This window comes from Phyllostomus hastatus, unplaced genomic scaffold (assembly GCF_019186645.2).
Source record: "Phyllostomus hastatus isolate PE091 unplaced genomic scaffold, TTU_PhHast_1.1 phas_contig_196, whole genome shotgun sequence".
Taxonomy (NCBI): domain Eukaryota; kingdom Metazoa; phylum Chordata; class Mammalia; order Chiroptera; family Phyllostomidae; genus Phyllostomus; species Phyllostomus hastatus.
Window position 1 is genome coordinate 24371152 of NW_025333709.1, and position 22421 is coordinate 24393572.

General features: G+C 42.2%; 1 protein-coding gene across 3 annotated transcripts in view; it reads left to right on the forward strand.

Moving 5' to 3' along the window:
• The first annotated feature begins 3482 nt into the window (after positions 1 to 3482).
• The window catches only part of RHOH (ras homolog family member H), a 46074-nt gene continuing 27135 nt past the window's right edge, over positions 3483 to 22421 (forward strand). The window contains exons 1-2 of one of the 3 annotated variants that reach the window (XM_045834594.1): positions 3483 to 3709; positions 13115 to 13200. The gene's annotated coding sequence lies outside the window, so the exon portion shown is untranslated. Of the gene's footprint in view, positions 3710 to 8822; positions 9825 to 13114; positions 13201 to 19595; positions 19673 to 22421 lie in introns of those variants that run through there. The other 2 variants (XM_045834593.1, XM_045834595.1) reach the window with 2 other exon arrangements.

A 22421-nucleotide genomic window follows, 5' to 3' on the forward strand; every position in this document is an offset into this window, starting at 1 on the left:
ACAACAGAAGGGTGATTACCAGAGAGGAAGGTGGATGTGGGGAGAGAGAACTGGGTAAAGTGAGGCAAATATATTGTAACAGAAGGAAACTAGATTTTAGGTGGTGAACACTCAATAGAGTATGCAGACATCAAATTATAATTTTATATACCTGAAATTTATATAATGTTACTAACCAATGTTACCTAAGCAAATTTAATTTTAACAAAGAAAATTTGGGAAGTACAGAACAAGGAAAAGGAACACATAAATATCACGTGTATCCTGTTACCCAGAAGCTACCTCTATTAACATTTGCATATATGTATATAATAACAAGCTGAATTCAACTTTTTAAAAAGATTTTATCTATTTATTTTTAGAGAGGGAAGGGAGGGAGAAAGAGAGAGAGAGAGAAACATCAATGTGTGGTTGCTGGGGGCCATGGCCTGCAACCCAGGCATGTGCCCTGTCTGGGAATTGAACCTGCGACACTTTGGTTCGCAGCCTGTGCTCAATCCACTGAGCTATGCCAGCCAGGGCTGAATTCAACTTTTGTATTCAAATTCAAGTTTTGTAGCTTGCTTATTTTTCATTTAACAGTAGTATTTTTGTGAGCATGCTCTCACATCATGAAATATTTTTGGTTTACAGTGAGCTGAGGACTCGGTCTGAGGACTGAGCCACCAGCAACAAAGAAATGACATCAGTGCCTTCTAGAAGAAAACGATTTGCTCCACTGTCCAGTCTGTCCCTCTCTCACTGAGCCCATGACTATTTTTCCTGATAAGCAAAGCCAACTGGTGTCAAGTCTCTGCGGGGTGATGCATTTTTGTTTTTCAACCTATGGGCCTAATAACAATTTATAAATAAGCACAAATGTTCACACAGATGTTTCAAACTAGTTCTCTTCATGAAGTCTGCATCAATACTACAGTGAGTAGGATTCACAATCTTATTTATTTGACTCAACGTTTATCATTTGAGCAGTGGGTGTTCCCAGGACAAGGAGTTATTGGCAAGGAAGCAGGGATCCGGCAATCTGAATCTGGCTTCCCAAAGCTCAGGCCGAACTATTTCAGACTTACCAACAAATCAAATATAATTTTTCTATTGAAGTAAACAGCAGCATAAGGACTATTGCTACTTTCTGGTAAGCTTAAAGAGGTCTCCAATTTTCTTAACCATTTTTAATATTGTGGATGGAATCTTAAACAAAAATAACTACATTCATCCAAGGCCAAAAATCTACAGATATTTTGAGCACTTGTGCAAAAAATATATTTAAAACTGCTGTATGCAATTAAAACACCACTGGTCAACTTATTTTCAACTTCCTTGTGTTAGTTATATGTTCCTATAAAATGTAAGCTGAGATTAGGAACTGACAAGCCATATCAATTCTAGTTCTTGTGATTTTCAGAAGCCAGTGCTATGCCTTTTCTGTAAATCAGTGTGGATCTGGAATAGCATCTGGAGCTTTATCCCGGAGTGCGCAGGAAACCATTCCTACACATGGCCTTTGCCCTCACGTCCTTCACCTTCACGTCCAGCACAACTAGGCGGCAGGGGCTGAAGTTCCTCTTGCTTATTTGCACAGTGGCAATAGCTAATAAAAATAACATCTAAGAATGAATGTGTCTAAAATTTATGCCAAAACACTAAAGCAGGAAATGGCAGGCATCTTAGTGGGAAAAAAAGACAAAGGGGGACAAAGAACTATTTTTTTTAAATGCAAAGGAAAAACATATTTTTTGGATGAGAATAATGGCAGCGGTTGAAGTTTAAAATGAATCTTTGTCAGTCAACCTTGTGGAAGTCAGGATCAGGCAAACAGGCTTGGGATGTCGGGTACCCACCTCGTGTGAGGCACCTAACAAATCACAGGAACATGATACAGTTGTATTCTGCAGTCAAGGGTAGCTAAGAGACCAGCTGAAGGACAGGACAGCACAGTGGCACTGTGTCTGAAAAGCTCCCACTAGCCTGGAATTTTCCACCAGGTACATCACTCTGGTCATATTTCTGTCCACATGTCCGCAGTTCATCATGAAAATGGCTTACAAGGATTCAAAGGGTCTCAGACAGGCTCAGGAAGGCGGGGAAGCGTGCAGTTAGTGGAGGCCTGGGGCTGGGTGGTGAGCAGGGTCGCTGGAGATGCTGCACACAGGGCTGGGCGTCAGCTCCTCCCTCTCCGGGGTAGACCCGAAGGGAAAACAGCTCTCAGCAGTGTGGAGAAGCCACATGCTCACTAAACCTAGGGATGTACACTGATCTTAAGGACCATTCAACATTAAAATGGCTGTTGGATTTTTTTTTTTAAGACCTACCTCTCTTATCTCACTGAGGACTCTTCGGGCCACTCTAGTTAAATATGCAACTCACCCAAGCTTTTATCCCTCCTCCTTTCTTTATTTTCCTTTTAGTGATCAGCCTACTGTACCATACTGGATTACTAAACTATCACATTCACTGCTTATCTCTCCAATAGATGTGAACTCATGAGGGCAAGTTATTTTATTTTTGTGGTTATTGTTCACTGCGGTCTCCCTAGAGCCTAGCACAGTGCTCAAAAATATTCTAGTAATGGTTCAGTAAACATTTGTTGAATGAAGAGGGAAAGGATAAATCTCATCCTAAGGTGTTGCAATGTGCTGAGCAGATGACTCCAGAAGGCGTTTCTGGTGTCTGTGATTGTTCAGATTATGCATAAGGAATAAAGTACCATTAACAACTTCATTCAAAAACCTCTAGATCCTTTGAAACTGCTGAGACAGTAAAGACCTGGCATTAGAATCCTATAAACATGTGTAAGCTTCTATGACTTAGCTCAATGAGAATTTGGGCACTGGCAAGGCTTTTCGGATTCTGAAATTCAACAGTTGTTATTCAAAGAGGGGTTAGGGAGGAAGGTAAAAACTCCAGAAGGCAAAACTGTGTATTGCTTACGATATTCCAAGGACTATACAGTGGGTTTTTATAAAACCGCTCTGAGATAGACATTATTATACCCATTTTCCAGATGAGAAGATCAGAGCCTCATCCTTGCTCATAAGTGGAGCTGGGATTTGAATCTTGCTGTGTCTGAATCCCAATTTATGCTTTCTCTGAAATTTCAGATTGTCTTCGGGTACAAGGTTCAACCTGTTCCCTCTGGAGCTGGGCAGGAGATCTGATGTTATGAAAAAATGACAAGTTAACACTCACTTGGCTTTGCCTTAGTACTGAAACATTTGCAACCCCCGTCTCCGAGCAGGTGCGCGGAGCTGCAGTTACCCTGTGATGTTGGAGCCCAAACCGAAGATCCCTATCAAGGCAACGGGTAAAACCTGAATGTGCGCAGAAATGGGCAGGGCCTTCTCCCACTTCTTCTTTTTTTTTTAAATTTTATTTTAATCATTGTTCAAGTACAGTTTTCTGTCCTTTACTCCCACTCCAGCCCACCCACCCATCCCTCCCCACCTCCCTCCCACCTCCCGCTTCTTTTTTAAACGAGGCAGAACTTCTACATCAGAGTGAATGGCGTGTGCTTTGCAGAAGTCCCTTGGGTGTTCGTGCACTTGGCCCAAAGATACTGCTCTTACATCATGTTTCAAATTCCTCTTGTGGATTTGCTCTCAGAGCCCGAGGCCCATTCTTTTAAATTTCTTCAGTGATAGCAAATCTTAGCCTTTTTCTGGTGGATTTGATTTTGGGAGGCAGCCCCCAGGAGCTACATCCAGCGAATAAGGTAGGTGGCCAGACTGTATTTTGAGTCAAAAATAAGTTGTGCATAGAATGCAGTGAAACTGGTTTCCTTTTGCAGCTTATTAAATTGTGTCTGAAGGGTGTTGTGAAAAGGTTCTAGAGATGCTTCGAGCAGCGTCTGCAACGCTGAAAAAGTGCATGAACTATCAAGGGGAATGGTCATGTGGCTGCCTTAGCTGTGCTTTGAGAGAGCAAAAGAAAAAGTTGTACCTTAACTGTACAGCCCAGCTTGAATGATTACTTTGAGTGCTGTCCTCTTCTGCAACAAGGCCCTGTGTTGTTATGAATTATAGCTCTGTAGTAAAGTGAACCAGGATGTAAATGTTTGCTAGATAAACATAGTTACACAGGGCAGACCAGATGGCAGTTGAGAGTCCCGAGAACCTAACATCCACTGAAACAAAAAGCAATATGTTATGTTACGTTAAAACAGTTAACGAGAAAATAGGTGATGAAAATAACAGCGGGGGAAATGGTGTTTTTTATGGTTATGGCTGGCAGAGGAAGCTAGATGATGTTTGAAACGATATTATCTAGTTTGGAGGCTATTGTTCATAATGAATTAAAATGCATAAGGAGGAAATCATTCCTGTGATTTCTAGCTGGTGGCATTCTGAGATATGTTAACATTTAGAATCTGAAAGCGTATTTTATAAGAATGTATTTGACACTGATGCATTACATGTCAGAGCTAAGTGCTTTCTTTTATGAAGAGTTAATGTTCTGCAATCATGAAATCTCTCAGTCACGAGGAATGCATGTTTTGGTTTAATACAGTTGTTCATCACTGAGTGGGGAGCTGGGCAAGAACAACTACAGTATGACTCATGCTCTGGGTATAAAACTCAAAGCCTTCAGATAAGGCTTTGGTACAGATTTTCCATCTTCAGAACTCACTGAAATGTTTTATTTCATTAGCTGGCAAGTCACAAATGAGGGTCTGTGGAAACACTAAAAGCTACCCGCTAAATCTAAATCATTTCAGTGAAGAAACTAATAGTGAGAAGAAGGCAAACATCTTACTGATCCAGGGTAGAAATGATTTCGCCAGTGATTGATACGGCAATGTTTCCAAGGTTTACTATCCATTACAATCACTGTTGTCAACGAGTCTTCTCTGGTACAAGGGGCAGAGCATCTTTGCAGTGAGCAAGAATACCATTTATGCGTGGATTTAGGGTACACAGAGAGTTGTCACATTATTTAAAAATCCTCAGTATAGGAAGTCCTTGTTCTTAGGGGACTGTTAAAGAAAAAGAATAAGCTGTTCTTCTGCCACCTCAGAGGACACTTCAAACAAAGGTACTTTGAGAAAGCATGTCTCTACCTTTGGTGGATTGCGTTTGCCTGGGAATCTCAGAGGAGAGCACTTGCAAGAGAGAAATGGACCCCTGGCCTTGAGGCTCAGGCTGCCTCGCCCTCCCCACACTGGCCCAGCTCTCTCCACTGGGGGACAGTGGTGTGAAGAGCCAGGACTGATCCTCAGTCTGTAGTTTGCTTTTTGTAGGCTGTAGAGTTTCACTTAACCACTTGAGGTCTCTTCGGCTGTAAAATACACTTAAAAATGTTTACCACAGAGGGCTGTGATGAAGATTAGATGAGAGAATCAATCTATTGGTTAGCAAATGGCTCTTGTATTTTTTATTTTTATTGTTGACACTGTTACAGATGTCCCATTTCCCCACCCCTCCACCGCCTGTGCCCGGGTTCTTAAGTGACTGTTTAGTGCTTGGGATGCACCAGCGAGCCAGGCAGGCCCTGGGCCTTCAGGGCCTCCCCAGTGGCTGTTGCAGGGCTGTTGGGGGAGCTCCAGGGAGGGCACCTCACCCGGCTTGCAGTGGGGCAGGGTGGTGGTGCAGGAGGGCTTCCCGGAATATGGCTTTTAACAAGGTCTGCTTCCTACTAGGAACTCCATAGTAAAGTCTCCTTCCTTCCTGCCGCTTGAATTCCCCCGGATTCTCCCCGCCTCTGTCCGGAGGCTGGGCTGTGTAGCATCAGAACTGACTCACCAAGACGTTTGGATCTCTCTCTCTCTCTCTCTGTCTCTCTCTCTCTCTTTCTGAGCCTATAGTGTCTACATGTATTTTAAGTCACTTGCTTCTTCCCCTCACCCTTACTCTGGTCTGTTAGAAGAATGAGGCAGGGGTGGGGGGCAAGTGGAGAGAGAAGAAGAAGAAAAAGAGAGATTTCCATGAAAGGAAGAAAGTTAGGTAGCAAGTTGTCCCCAACCCTCCCCCAGGCCACTCCTCTGAGACTGAATTATAGGTGAAGATACACTGTTTCTCACCGTGAGGAGCAGGAAGAAGCACAAAGCCTGACTCTGTGAGGACATCTAAGGCTGCGACTCCGCACACAGAGAGAGCCAGCCCACCAGCAGAGGAAGGGTGGGCAGTGGGGGGCCAGGACAGGAAGGGGAGACCTGCAAGCCGACACGGCAGTGCCCTTCCCAGCACCCCGCCCCGGGCGGAGTGCGGGCGCTTGGGCCCGCCGAGGACACGCTCCGTCTGTCCTGGCCCTGGCGTAAGCAGGTTCTTCCCGTTGTGAAGAAAATGTGTGAGGCCCGAGGCCCTCGACTTAGAAGCCAGGTCTGCGGTGCCTCCCGCTTTGCTTCCCAAAGGACACCTTCTGCTGGAGGTGGAGGGGCCGTGCGTGCGGCAAGGTCCTTGCCCGGTGCCTCGGCTCTCCCCGGGGGCGCTGGGGCTCGGGGAAGGCCCCTGGGTCTCTTGCTGGAAGCACAATCAACGCTGAACCCTTTGCCACCCCCAATCTTTTAGAAGCTCAGATGAGAAAATCTTTCATCCTGAACTTTCTGAAGCCTATGTGAAGTCAACTCTTCATCGCCGCATTAAACTGGTCCATCAAAGAGCCGCGCCCTGGGACAGAACACACTGTACGAATCTGCAGGCTCCCCGAATTCCTCTGACTCGACTCCCTGGTGAGAGAACACCAGCCCACACTGAGGGGAGATACAGCAACCACCTCACAAGGGTTGTCGCTGGCTGTGTTTAGTCTAAGGACGGAGTTTCGCATCAGCGGTGATGTCCTCGCTGTGACAACGCAGTTTCTCTCCAGCCTCAGCCCTGGGAAGCCGAGGTGCCCTCGCTGCCGCCCCAAGCGCGGCGCTCCTTTCTGCCCAGCGGGCACTCGGGGGCTCGCCGCCGCACACCAGTTGCTTAAAAAGCCTAGGAACCACACCGCGTACCTTTTCTGCATCAACCTCACCCTTGCTTTTAGCTTAATTTTTTTGTCCTCATCTTCTCATTTCTTTTTTAAAAATTTGTTTTATCTCACCAAGGACTATGGCTTTTTATTAGATGTCCTAAATCTTCTGCTGACCAAAACTGCAGGTAAAAAAAGTACCTACCAGCCATGTGTTCTACCTACCTGATAATATCATGGTGGTGATCTGGCTTTCCACAGAGAATTTTCTAGAAGATGACAGTGTGCTCATCAGAGGGCTCAAAGATCTCACCTGGCAGACTGTGTGCTTCCTGCACATTAACAAATGAACACTTGGGCTCACGTAGGTCTCTTATGGGCTTAGAAATGGAATGCCCATCTCTGCGAATGTTCATCTTGCACCGTTTCCTCCTGCCAGCACTACATACCAGACTCATTAATCTTCATTCCCTCTCTTGAACAATACAAGCTCTTTCCTACCTCAGGGCCTTTGTACACACTCTTGTCTCTGTTTGGACTGTCCTTCCTTCTGCTCTCTAGGCTTCTCTTTCTCGTTATCAGAGTGGTAGTGACATGTTAGAATGACTGGGGGAGTTTGTATTGGTGCCCGGGCCACAACCCAGACAAATTAAACTAAAATCTTGGGAGAGGGTGGAGCTTAGGTACTGATATTTTTATTTTTAAGTATTTTTAAAAAATGTATATTATTTAATCTTTTAATCCTCACCTGAGGACATTTTTTCACTGCTTTTTAGAGAGGGAGGAAAGGAGAGAGAGAAACATTGAAGTGAACAAGAAACATTGAGTGGTTGCCTCCCCCAGGCGCCTGGGCCAGGGACTGTCAGCACCAAGACTGGGGATTGAACCTGCAACCCAGGAATGTGCCCTGTCTGGAAATCAAACCCTTTGGTTATGGGACGATGCTCCAACTAACTAAAGAGAGAGGAAGGGAGAGAGAAAGACAGGGAGAGAATGTCGATGTGAGAGAGAAACATCGATCAGATGCCTCTTGTACACGCCTGACGGGGACTGAACCCGGAATCGAACCAGTGACCTTTGATTTTGTGGGACAATGCCCAACCAACTGGTCAGGGCTGGGCACTAGTATTTTTAAAAGCCTCTCAGATAATTTCCATTATTATACCCATCTTCAAGTCACAGCTTTAGGTCTCAGCTGTATTGCCAGTTGCTCGAAGAAGCCCTCCTGACCCCTCTAGAATGTAGATCTTGTTATGCTCTTTAACTTGCTTCTTCTCTGATTCCTGTGCACTAGTTACTCCAATGTATAATTATTGCAGTTACTTGAATATTTTTATTGTCTCCCCCAGTCTTGGACGTAGGTACTGTGAGGACGGGAAATATGTCTGTCTTGGTTTCTGTCCTTTTCTTCAGTGCACAGTACCAGGTGCACAATATATGAGTCTGCGACAATGAAGATGGCCCACAAGTAATGGTCTCTTGGGCCTCCCGGAAGCCAGCCGATGCTCCCTGGACCATTATAAGAGAATTCATGCCAGTGTTCAGTGGCTATTTTAACTGGGAAAATGGCTTAATACGCTTTCCTTTTACCTGACCCTTGCACTCCAGGATTCTTTGTGACAGCTTAAATAGATCCTGACGCACAGCATCCCCTCTACGTCCATGTCTTTCTCCTTCCCTTGCTTTTGACCATTATGAGTGAGGAACTGCATCTCCTTCATCTTTGTGTCCCCACCCCACCCCAGCACCCAGCACTGGATTTTGCACACAGTAGGGGCTCTATAAATATTTGTTGACTTGAGTGCAGTTGACTTGATCCTCACGGCATGTCAGTGTTTTGACCAAGATTTCACCCTGGGGAGAAGCGTTGGTGATTATTCAGGGATTCGAGGCCTTGGGCGTTGTGAACACATCATAAAAGTTAAATTTGTCAGGTTAGGCACTTTAGCCATCATCTAAAAGCAGATGTCTCTACACCTGGATTGCGCTGGAGGACAAAACCAGTAAATTTGTGTCTGAAGGCAAATAATGAAACTCTGAGTCTGAAAACAACTCGCAGTCACGTACCGTACAACACAGGTGCTGGTCTGTAAAAGGGTGAATGCATGGCAGGGCTGCCTGAGCTCTTGCTATGGCGGAGTCTGTTTTTTCCTCAATTATTATTCAGTAGTTATTAATAAAGGAAAGCAAAGCAAACCACTCACCTCCTGGTTTCCCTCCATAGTATGTTCATTAGGCTGACTTGTAAGTTCTAAGGTGCTTTTTCCGAAGCTTAAGTTAACCACGAGCAGTCAGTGGAGTGGACTTTTTCTTCCTTTTTTTTTTTCTGCTTTATTTCACATCCTTAAGAAATCATCTTGGTTTCTCACTCTTTCTTTCCTGTTTTATGTGGGTGATTTATTTGCTGGTAGGAAATGGAGAGATAGGGGAGGAGAAATGGCCCAGGAGGGTTGATATATTAAACACAAATCTAGCTACACAGCAAAGGCCTTAGTCTGCCTCTTATCTGGGGAATTTTCACATTGTCATGGAGAGAAATGCACGTGTGCATTGCGCCCGCCTGTGCATACACACACACACCACGAAACCCCACACAAATGAAACCCCTTTTTCGGAGAAGCCAGCTACAGGAAACTGACTTTACACAGGAACTCGCTAACCTCTTGTCACATTCGGATGGTTCCTGGTGCCCCAGTCACCACGCACGTTCGCCCAACTGTCTTGGGCTGGGATTTTTACCTGCCTAGCTCTTACATTTTTTGTTCTTCCAGCGTGAGCCAGTTATACTGTTAGGAAGGAAGGGAAGGTGGATTTTAGAAGGAAGCCGTCACAGTGAAAGGGCTTGGCTGCTTTTGTTTTGACTTCCCTGGCACTGAACAGCTTTAACATCCGGAGTCAGTCATTTTGGTGTTGAGGATGTCTTTGACATTCTACAACAGGTAAGACTTTTGCTTCTTTAAAAATATGTCTTTGGTATAAAAAGAATTTAGCTTTTGCTCTAGGGTAAACATACCAATTGTCCTGTTCGGCCTGTTGTAAAGCATGGAGTGGCATTATAGGAAGAACTGGGGTTGCTCTGATGTCCAGCTGTGACCCCACTCCAGGTCCTAACGTGATACATATAGTCTTTGAAACAATTCATGGCATAATAGTTGGATTTTGGTTTTTCAGATATTTTCCTAGAGAATTGATATGCGTGTGATCAACTATGAATGAGCTTAAGTTTGGGTAGTTTGCTAGGGTGTCTGATGGGCTCCCTATGGGATGATCACTTCGTAAGTTACATAATTGTTTAATCACTATGTTGTATACCTGAAACTAATATAATATTGTATGTCAATTATAGTTCAACATTTTTTAAAAATGGGTAGTATAAGTATCACCCTACGTTTGATGAAGTAAATCTAAAGATTCTCAAAGTTTTGCAGATAGGAGTTTTAAGATGTTCTAATTCAGAAAAGAACAACCCAAATCCAAATGATGTAGATTTGGATCTGGAGTGTCTAACTTTTCTGTTTCACATGTTGCTGTGAGGTACCAGTCAGTAGCCTGGGTTGTGAGTAAATAAAATTTGGGAAATCACCAGTGTTAGGTACTTTATAAAAACTGCCATTAAAGTTAACAGCAAGTCGTTGAAAATCAGTGATAAATCCTAAGCTGGTGCTGTGAAGAATGTAATATAAATACAAAGAATTTCTAAATTCTTTATATTTGAAGGACCTTATTGTTTTGTAGTCATGTAAGGAGTAAAATCCAGGACTCAGTGTGAGAGGGGAACGAAGGGAGGAATGGGGCGGCACAGCCGTGGGAGTTACCGGGGCTTTGAGAAGGGCATTTGAACTTGGCACAGTCTGGCAGACACGGGCCTTGGGAAGATGGGAGCTTTGAGTAGAAGGAGGAGAAGGTTAATTCACACCGAGGGGACTGTGTGGGCAAAGGTGCGAAGGTGAGGCTGAGGAGGAGAGGACCATCCAGCTGAGGAGACTGGCCCGAGAAACGCAGAGAGTCTGTTTTACACATTGGCAGGAAATGAGCTCGGAAGATGAACATGCAGACGGGTTATGGAGAGCCGCCAGCGGCTGCTGAGGGGAGCGGACTCCTCTGAGCAGTTTCCCAGTGTTCTCCTGCCCTCAGGCTTCTGTCTCTCGGCTTTCACAGGCACCGGGAACTCGGCGGGGGCTCCTAGCCTCTTCATCTGTCCATGGAGCTGCTTTATGCATCTCCGCATCTGTGGCCCCCCACTTGTCCTCTACTGTCTCCCTTTAGTACCCCATTTGTGTAGAGCAAGGGTTGTGTGTCTTGGGGTACCTGTAAGACCTCTGTTTTTCTGGTTACCACATTTTAAGGTGACTCTTCAATCACCTGGTGATTAAAGTAGCCTTCCTCTTGGGAGGACAAGTGGGTTGGCCGATGTTAAGAAAACCTCTGTCCTTCAATGGGCAGTCCAGACCTGGCTGGTGGGGTCAGTTGGTTGGAGCATCGTCTGGCAACTAAGAGGTAGCAGGTTGGATTCCCAGTCCGGGCTTGCCCAATCCCCTGTCCGGGCATTTACTCGAGGGAGCCGATCAGTGCTTCTCTCTCACATCAGTGTTTCTCTCTCTCCCTTCCTCTGTCTCTAAATGCAATGAAAATATGTCCTGAGGTGAGGATAAAAAAAAAAAAAAACAACCCAGTCCAAAAATTCCATCAAATATGTGTTATTTCCTCTGCAGATCTGAAAGAGACCTTGCGGACATGCTGCCCCTCCTTTCCTAACGATCAGAGCACTGTATGTTCCTGGGCCATGAACTCTCTGTGCCCACATACTAGCAGAAACATAGCACGGAGAATAAGAGCTCAGACTTTGGGGGCCAGACTGCGTTGTGTTGAAGCCTCGGTCTATCCCTTCTGAGCTATGTGAGACTTGGGCAAGTTACTTAATTTCTTCAATCCTCAGATCAAAAAGAAAACTGTGAAGTAATTGTGATAATAACTGAAAATACCTACATCAGAGGGTTGTTTTTTTTGATAAAGTGAAATAAAAATATGTAAAGCATTTAGCCTAGTGCCTGGCATAAAATTAATTCACAATAAATGTAGTTGGTATGGTTCTTATTAAAGGCTTAGCTGGGGACACTGGAATGATTTGGTCCCTGGCCTTGGAATGAGATACCTGTAAAGTAAATGGGGCTGATGGGCAGAGGCTGGGAATTAATATTTTTTGAGCACCAGGTATGGAAGCGGGTACAGAGCTGGGTGTTTTATAAAGATAATGCATATGAAAAAGAGAAGAGATTAAAAACTGATATTTTGAGCCTTTCCACATCAGAATTTTGGACTATAAGATAACCCTCTGCGTGACTTCCGTGTTATTTTGGCCATCTGTGGCAGACAGGTCTCTCTGAGAGCTTTGGGTGGAATTACAAAAGGGCTTGTAATTAGAGGCAGACAGAGTGACCTTCATTGGTCAGCTTAAATTAAATTATTTAATTTTATTTTAATTTTAGTGCTAGCAAGGCATAGCTAAAAATCCATCTCTATTCAAGAGTTGGGACCATTTTGACGACGAGTGCCCAAAGTGCTCATTTGGGTTCTAGATGCTTGGGGTCTGGGTGAAAGCCAAGATTAAGAAGCATCCTGCTTTTCCGTGCCACTCTCCAGATGAGAGATTCTTTTGGGTTATAAGCTCCCTTTAAAAAACTCAAATATGGCCTGTATGTTCATTATGCAGGACATTCTCATTTATACGTGTGTACTGCTTTAGTCAAGTGGTAATACTATTTTCCTTCTAGATCCCCACTGGTAACATGAGAGAGGGAAGTTTGGGGCTTTGTGTATGGAAAGGGATGGACCCGAGTCAGGAAGGGTGCCGTGAGGAAGTGGAGCACGCTGGCAGGCGGTGTGGCAGCACTGGGAGCTGGGGTGGGCAGTGGGAGATGGACAGGTGAATGGAGGAGGGCGGGAGGCTGCCGAAAACAAAGCCTCCTCCTAGCTCTTTAGTCATTCGACTCCAGCAGCTGCTTGAATGCCCTGAGCAACTTCTGGATGCATTGTATAAAATGTCATCCTGTTCCCCTGATGTGGACAGTTGTTCAGGATCATTGGATTTGTCTGGCTCTGTCCCAGAATCATCATTCCTAAAACCACCCGGGCAGCTTTTAAAAGCCATCAATTCTCATGTGTCACATCCCAGCCCTGAAGTGGGGTCCAGGAATCTGTGTGATAACAGGAACAAACTCTTTCTCCCCAGGTGACTTGGAGACAGCTGTTGCACAGATGAGCCATCAGGAGCCACTAATGCAGAGCTCTCCCCTCAGGGCCCCAGGCACAGAGATGGTAAGTTGAGTAAGTGCTGAGATGAGACAGAATGATTTTCCCTCTATTGAGATTAAATGGCTACACAAAAGTATTTTCCTTTGTTCTGAATTGATTTCTGAGGAGAGTGGGATGACTGAGTCAAGGATGTGAGCATGTGGAGAGCTCCTGTTAGCCATATTTATGTTTTAGCATGCACGGGTGGGATGCCACTTAAAAAGTTCTAGAGTGTTTTACACACACGAGGCTCTTCATTATTACGCCAGGGGAGTCCAAAAAAAGGAATTTGCTTTCAATAGAGAAAGTGCCAAATCACCCTCCCAATTCCTCTTTTCCAGTAAAACAGAATACCAATGAATTACTTTAGGGAGAGAATTTCAAAACATTACGGTATGCTCAATTGCTTCTTAGAGCCTTGTTATCTCTACACTTAGCTTCTTGCAAAAATGAAGTCAGCGGTGACCTCTTCCCTGTTTCGTAGAAAAGAACACCCAGGAAGACAGTGGTTAAGTAACATGTAATAGGGTTCTCATGACATTTGCCATGACAACTACATGTAGTCATCTATTCAGCCATTGTTCGAGTAAATAAATGACCGAGTGGTTTTTATAGGTGACCTCATGGAAAAATGCTAGTAAGATGAATGCATGAAGAGTGTAGGGGGATTGTGGACAGAATTAATTGACCCGAATGCACTTTCTCTATCTTTTATTTACACTATATTTTATTCATTATGTATTTGCATAGCCTGCTACCCTAAAAGCATGGCTGTTGTTTGTGACACACATTGGAATAAGGTGAATTTTCAGTGGCTTAAAAGAAAAAAAATAAAAAAGACGTGCTTCTGCAAAATATCGAGTGAGGTGTTTGTGATGGTGTGCAGGAGCCTGCCTGTACTTGCTTGCAAGAGCTGATTATAATATTTCCAGAAAATTTGCAAGCTAGCTGTTAAACACATCCACCATTAAAATTAAATTATATAGCTCAGTTAAATAAGTTTCATTAAAAATAAAGGTAATAAATACTCAAAACTCATTACTTCCTAATTACTTACTACATTTCACTATTATCTCTGCTCTTGACATTATTTATTCCTTTTTACTTGTAAGATAGAAATATTCTATCATACTGTGCTACTGAGCTTCTTTCCAGCCTGCATTCAGTGATTTCCTATTGGTAGCTTGAAACTGGTCACTGGAGGAGTGTCTACATCAGAGTAATTGGCAAACACTATAAATAAAGCATTTCAAGCTTTTTTTTTTTGAGGAGAGCCTCTTAAACATTATCAGTAAGGAATTGTGTATAATACAAACATGGCAACTTGGCAATATGTGTCAAGAGCCATTAAAATACTCATACACTTTGATCTATTAATTCTATCTCTGGGAATTTTCTCTAAATGAATAATTCAAAGAAGGAGAAAATAACATGTGTAAACACATTCACTTACTATCATTTATAACAGCAAAATCTGAGAATAACCTAAATAAGCACTAGCGATTCTGGCAGCATTCATTTCACAGAATATTTTGTAGTGATGGAAAGTCATACTTATGGTAGTTATAAAAATATATTTTGATATGGTGTTAAATTAGAAAATCGCAGTTAAAAATTTCACTTACATTTCAGTTTCATTATGAGTGAGGATTAAGTGGGAGGATATGGTGTATTAGAATGGTAAAATAGTAGAATTTTGTTTTCACTTCATTTATTGCAGTAGTATTGTGTGTGCTTTAAAAAATGTAGAGCCCTGGCTGGTGTGGCTCAGTGAATTGAGTGCCAGCCTGTGAACCAAAGAGTCACCAGTTCAATTCCCAGTCAGGGCACATTCCTGGATTGCGGGACAGGTCCCCAGTAGGGGGTGCATGAGAGGTAACCACACATTGATGTTTCTCTCCCTCATTTTCTCCCTGTCTTCCCCTCTCTTTAAAAATAAATAAATAAAATCTTTAAAAAATAAAAAATGTGGAGAAAGCCTGTATATAAGTGATCTTAAATAGTTTTAATGTTTAAGAGGAAAGCTATGAGGCATTTTGTGGACCAGATGGGGGCCTGCCTTTTACAAGCAAACATGTCCTGTGAATCCCTGGGCAGGGCGTTGTGAAGGGAGTCTCAGTCTCAGCAGTCTGGCATGATAGACGCTAAGGGGGTTTCTTTAGAGCAGTGCAGGATGAGGGAAGAAGTGAATGGTTGGGTGCTGAGGACTTGCCGAGGTGGGCGCAGAGGCTGAGAAATAGCCTACAGGAGAGCTACTGGCAAAGGTGAGAAAGGGAAAGAGGAAGGGAGGAAGGGAGGGAGGGAGGGAGAGAGAGGGAGAGAGAGAACATTTCTTAGGAAGTGACAGGGAGATGCTGATCTCAGAGATGAGCAAGAGGGATGTGTAAATAGATTCACTGAGATCCCTGAAAACAAAAGGGCTCAAACCAGAGAGGAAATGGTTCTTTTAATCAAGGTTCTCAAATTTTAGTGTATTTAAGAATTATCTGGATGGATGGGGGACATGTTAACAAATGTAGCTTGCTAAATTCTACCTCCATGGATTTTGATCCAATTGGCCCATGGGTTGGCAGGAATATACATTGTTAACAAGTATATTGTTAATACAAGCTCCAAGTGCTTCCACCCCATAAAGATTCTGTTATGAATGGTCTGCAGGTCACACTTTCAGAAGCATTAGAGGTAATAGGTTGGCTTAGCCCAGGGCATGTGTATCTGTGCGTGCGTGCGTGCATGCATGCGTGTGTGTGTGTGTGTGTGTGTGTGTGTGTGCTGGGGATGAGACTGTAACCTTGAAGCTTAGGGTCTGAGTGCTTAAGATGTAAAAGGAGTGTGACAACAGAGGAAGTCCAGAAGGGACAGGTTATTGATTAAATCTGTAGAAACAAACTAAAAACAGGAGGCTATACTTAATACTCCTTAAAGGAACGTCCTTTGTACCACAAAATGCCCTTATGCAGTTATACAGGCATTTGGACCAAGTGAAGGAGGTTGTGAACGGGGGAATGGCAAGCGAGTAGCGCCGAGAGAAGTGGTCATAGGGAGAGTCTAGGAGCCACGAATACTCTGTTACAAACCACTGGGAGGTGGCGATCAAGAATGGACTTGAGTAGAATATGCAGTGCTTTGTCCAGAAACCATTTTGGGAAGGAAGGAAAGAAAGTCCAATTGTTGATGAAATATACTTAATATACAGACCTTTGCTGATGAGACACACACCATAACAACAGCACACCACAAAACAAACACTGAGAGCAATGACATGGCCGCCACAGAAGCCATGGTGCCGAGGTACCGACTTCACTCGGCTTCAGGAGAACTTCAGTGATAGCCGTAAGCTCCCAAACAGACTTTCACATCTTGAATTGTTCCAGCTTTACACTGAAGATGATTCTCTTACCTTAAAAAGTTTTCATGTTCCCTATCATCAGTGTCACTTGTCTCCCAAGAGACACTGGAGGTGCAGCTCAGGGTCTGGTGGAGGGACAAGGGTGTGATGCCTTCTACAAGCACCGGCTGACTGTCCTATCCCCACTTCAAGCACAGAGTTTTTTGTGAGCTAATTGACATACACTTAGAGAAGTGTTTCTAATTGCTTTTTGGTCGTGCATTCCTTGGAGAATCTGATGAGAACCAAAGACCTCCTCCTTGAGAAAAAGCGTCTACACAGGAAATGCACATTTAGAATTTTGAGGGGGTTGAGGGGCCCTCTGAAGCCCACCCATGGGTTCCCAGCAGAGGCCTCAGATGAGTAAGGCCCGCACAGAGGCAGTCAGTACAGCTGAGGAGGCCTTGCAGATGTTGAGAAAGCTCTGGTTACTGCTGGTGTTGGATTTGGCTGCTCAAGAGAAGTGCTGATGACTCCAGCACTTCTCCAGTTGATGACTGAAATGAGAACAAGATGGTTGATGTGCGTGTCATTTCATAGTACAGGATCCTTAGGTCAAGTAAACATGGGGGCTAGAGTTGCTTCTTTTCAGAGAACACGTGGCCATTTTAAGTCCTTAATTCTGAACTCTCTTGTGTTAAGCCAGGGTCAGTTCCTACGTGGGAAAGGCGTCTCTCAAGATTCTACTTTCATGTCTTATTTACTGCCATGCGGTACCTGGATAGCACGAGACACACAGGCAGGTTGTAAATGCCGGGTCTGGCCAGCTGCAGAATGTAGCGCGCGGTGTGGGGCCACCTGTCACCCCTCGGTGCGTGCTGGGGACCCAGCCAGGCTGCTTTTAGAAGTGAAAGGCTTTAGATAGTGTGTAACGTGCTTGCTTCTAAGTGTACAATGCAGGCTTTCCTAACTGAGCTGAACATCTGTTTGGGCCCTGATTGACTTTGAAGATAGTCCTTTTCCTGTGCAGCCTTTAGACCACGGAAGCCCAGTTAGCCATCTTCTGTTAGTGGGTACCTGACTTGCAATTTGGGCCACTGGGTGTTTTGGGCTGAAAGCTCATGCCTTGATAATCTCCTGTCCACTTGATCTGTGATAGGGGCTCAGGCAAGGTATGATTTACCCAAACCCATCTGTCTAAGTTAGTCAACTCTGTCCACATTGATGAGATAGTTTTATCCTGTCATGGTCGTAGAGTGGGGAGATAGAGGAGACACCACATCTGCAACCCTTCAGAGAAAAAGTATGTGCAGTTGGCTAAGTAAATTGTGAAATATGATTCAGGCCTCTCTTGGTCTGGCAAAATGTAAGAATTATAAACCTTTGAGGCCAAAGGAAAACCTATAACAAATATACTCAAGTAATGTGAGAGCACCTCAATTTCTACAACCATTTTAATTATTGTACATCCATGACTAGGTCTCCTGCAGAAATGTTCCATGTACACCAAACTAGGAGTGAACTCTCTATCCCTCTTGTCTCCTGGAGACAGCTTCCCCTGCTTTGTCATTACAGGGAGCAATGTAGTTACTGATGCAGGGAATGGACTGGCACGTTTCTCTCCCTTGATGCATTTCCTTTCTTTTAGAGGACCCTTCCTTTTGGGCAGGACCCCTACTTTTCCTTCGCTTTCCCCACCGTTGTTCCCGGGCACTTCTAAACACACACAACTCCTCAAGAGCCTTTTCTCGGTTGCCACAAAAAAATTCTGCCTGTCCTTAATCCAATATGAGCTCAAAATGATCTCAACCATACCTGAGAAGTGTAAGAATGCCTGTGATTATTCTAACAAGTAAAAGGAAAGCCTCATATTTTGACTCGTTTAAATAATGTAAAACTACTGCCATCAATTGCAAAAGCCCTTAAAAGGTCTAGAAATCCTGTTCGGTATATATGTTCTTTTGTGGGAAACCTGGTTTTCCTCAAGCTCCAATATCTTTGGAGAGTAACCTGCTGAAATTTATTTTGATAGTTTCTCTCTCTTTCTTCCTCTGGTTGCGACGAGGGACTAGAAGGGAGTGTTGGACATATGCACAGGAAATGGGAGGGGGAAAGGTAGAGAAAACGTACATATTGCTGGTACCACAATTTCCTACATCTGCTAAAATAATATTATCACTATATTCCTAAACACAGAATACCTGGTAAGAGCAGATAAAAATCTGTAGTAATCCTGAGTTTAAAAATGTAATACTAATACATGTACATTGGAGCAAATGTGCCATATGGCTTTTAAATTAAGTGCACATTTTATTTGTAAGTAGTTAAGTTTTTATGTATTAAAAATGCTATCATCTTAGCGCTTACTCTCCAAGATGTGTGAATCTGTAGGAAGAAGCTTAAACATTGCTTCCTAATGGAATGGCAATACAGCTGATGCTTAAAAGGATCACTTGATTGGAGGGGTAGGAGGAAGTGGGGACAACTGTACTTGAACAACAATTAAAAAAAAGAAAAAAATAGTAATAAAGAGTTCACTCATTTAAAAAAAGGGCAATGATGGTATCTCTTCTGAATCCTATAGCTATCTTCCCTTTTTCTCATCCTGTACATCTCAGGAAAACCAATTTCAAACTGTAGATTGAGGCAATGTCTCTATTAAATTCTAGAGCCATGAAAACATGGAGTGTTCTCTTTGTTTGTTTTTTATTTCACTTAAGCAGAGGAATTCTATGTAAAACTTGGATCAAAAGTCCGAAACCCCAAATGATAGTTTTGGATTTCCCCAAGGGCCACCCATTTGACAGGCCACGCAGGGAAGACCCAGCATGCACACATGGAAGGAAAAAGAAAATTTTCTTTGCCATATTGACCCAATTCCTGTGGTTTTCAGTTTAAAAACTAGATTGTGCAATTGTACCCATGGAAAAAAACCCACCAGCCTTTTCAGCCTCAGTTCATGTTCACTTTTTTTTTCTATCTATGACCAACCAATCTTATGAAATTATGTTATCTTAAAGCTTCCTCCCATTTACTGGCCCTTTCTTTAAAGAGCTGAAATGATCAGACTTTGGAAAGTTTCCTACATGCATTCATGCTATTTGGGATTTACATGTTAGTGCTTCTTACTTTCTATATTTGGCCATAACTGGTTTTATTTCTCAACAGGTATGTAACTCATTATTTTATGTACTAATTATAATTACTTTTTATTTCTTTGCCAATTTTCAGAATGCTTAACAATTCTTAAACACCAGATCTTTAATAAACTGATTACTAAGGTAAAATACAGGATAAATAACAAAACAAATTCAGGTACCTTCATGGTCTTTCAGAGTCTTACTGGGATCTTTAAAATTATTTTCAAGTTTTTTCCTTTTGTATAAAACATTAGCCAAAGTACAATTTATAAAGAGTATCACCAGCCAGTCAGAAAAAGAGTTGAATGATCCCTTGTTCTTGCCACTTAATATTCTCTGTTCTAAATTATTATTTTAAATTACTTTTGGATGGCTTTAGGAAGGCCTTTTTTCAGAAAAATTGCAGGTGCCTGGGTAGGATGAATGAATAACCTTAAAATGTTCATAGCCTTTGACTACTTCTAAGAACTATTCCTTGTGTGTGTGTGCGTGTGTGCGTGTGCACATTTCAGTTTTGTCTCTTCAGTGCCAAATACAGTGTCTGGTGTACAATAGAGGTTTGATATTTGTTTAATTACTACATTGGGAAAAGAGTTCACTCAATCTAAATATCTAGCATTAAGGTGTTGAGTAAAATAAATTATTATATATTATATGCCTTTAGAAAGTAATGTCAGTCAAAATTTATTGACATGAAATGACTTTTACCATAAAGTATCAAGTTACGAAATTATATGATTTAATTTTGTAAAAATAAATTTTAAAATATTTTCAGAATATATTTTATACTATAATATTGAGTGTGGTATGTATGAGTTATAAGAGTCAACTGTATGTCTCTTCATTTGTATTTTCAAACCTTTTTTCAAAGGCTGCATACAAAAATCCTAGAATAAAATCAATGAATTTTTATAAAATTATAAAGTAAGGAAAAGATTAAAGGTAAAACTTTCTCTGTTTTATATGATAAACTACAGTGTTTTGAGGCTATGTTGAAAAAGGAGAGTCTTTGTCTTTCAGAGATACACATTAAAATGCTGACAGATTAAGTGATACAATATATGGGACTTTGCTCGCCACAAGCAGGAGTTGGGAAGAGGTGAGATGGGGCATTGAGTGGAGAGAGGTGAGACAAGATTAGATGTGAGTTGATAACTGTTGAAACTGGATGACGAACAATGGATTTTATATATGCATTATCTCTACTTTTTGTGGATGTTTTAAAGTTGATATCATAGGCAGTTTTTAAGATTAAATTTATTGGGGTGGCGTTGGTTAGTAACATTATACACATTTCAGGTGTACACTTTATAGCACAGCGACAGTATACGTCACTATGTGCTCACACCCCCAAGCCTGGGCTCCTTCCGTCACCATGATCCGGTCCCTTCACTCTCCTTGTCCTCCTCTCGCCCCCTTCCCCCTGTGGCTCCCATCCTGTCGTCTGTATCTATGACTTTGCTAGTTTTGTTTGTTCATTTGTTGCTTTTGTTTTATATCCCACCTACAAGGGAATGAGAATTATTCCTAAGAAAACAATAAGAGGTGTTTTATTATAAAAGCAAAGCTTTTCAACAACAGTATTTTCTTTTCGAATAGAGAAACCTAAAAACCACTTAAAATGTCTAATAGAAAAGTATAATTAAATAAATTATATGTCAGTTTATTAAATATTCATTAAAGTATTTTAAAAAACATTTAATTATAAGTAAAAAAATCAGAGTATACAATTTTATATTTTTGTTTAAAGAGACCTCTGTATATTTTATACATGAATTTAGAATATGAAGATAGGTAAGCCAATGTTGAAAGCTATCATTAGTGTATAAGATTACATATTTTTAAATGATTTTTATTTTTCCTGTATTTTTCTCTAAGTAGCATATATCATTTTTATAATAAAAAAGGCCAAAATCCTTCTTAAAAGAAAGTCATTTTATGGTGTGAGGTTAATAGTGAAATTAGTAAAATGACTTTGCTGTGAGGATTATTTTGACATTTTGAAGGAAAGCTAATGCTTTGAAACCCTAAGGTGATAATTAAATGTTGTCTTTTAAGATGTGGAGGATCTCTAGCTTTAGACAGAGCTGGAGTTTCTTTTATCTTGAACCTGGGTACGCCATAGAGAATCACTTCCCGTGAGGTATGTTGGAGTTATTGAATAGTATGCGAGTGGTTTACATGTTTAAAATAGGAGAGGATTACCTTTAGCTGGTATCAGAATTTAAGTAAAATATAAAACGTTCAAGTGATGAATAGAGGTGGTTACTTAACAATTTTTAACATGCAGAAAGATTCCTAAAGGGATTCTTGAAGAAGCACATGTTCCTTATGCATCTTAACTATTCAATTTAGAAATAATTGACTTTCAAATAGTTTAAAAGACGTATTTACTATGCAAATCATAAATGCATTCATTTTGGCATAAAGTAGAAACTATCTTGCAGCCTTTCATGGCCATTTTTTACACAGTGATACCAAATATCTAAAAGTTTATTAGTTTTAAATGCCAAATATTTGCTGGAGTATTTTAAAATCATTTGAAAAGCTGGTTCGCTTAGCGAAGGAGAAAGTTTTCCTTTTAGACACAAGTAGAATCTCGGGTTTGATTGGTGCAACATTCCCGATTGCACTTTCTGCTGTGTTTGAGCGTCCTTCTCGCTGGCGGTGGTGCAACAGTGTCAGACAGCTATGGTTCACGACATGGGCGTCACATCAGTCAGCAATGCTTTCAGCTGCAGCCACGCAACGCCCGACTAACAGTGACTTTAAGAAAT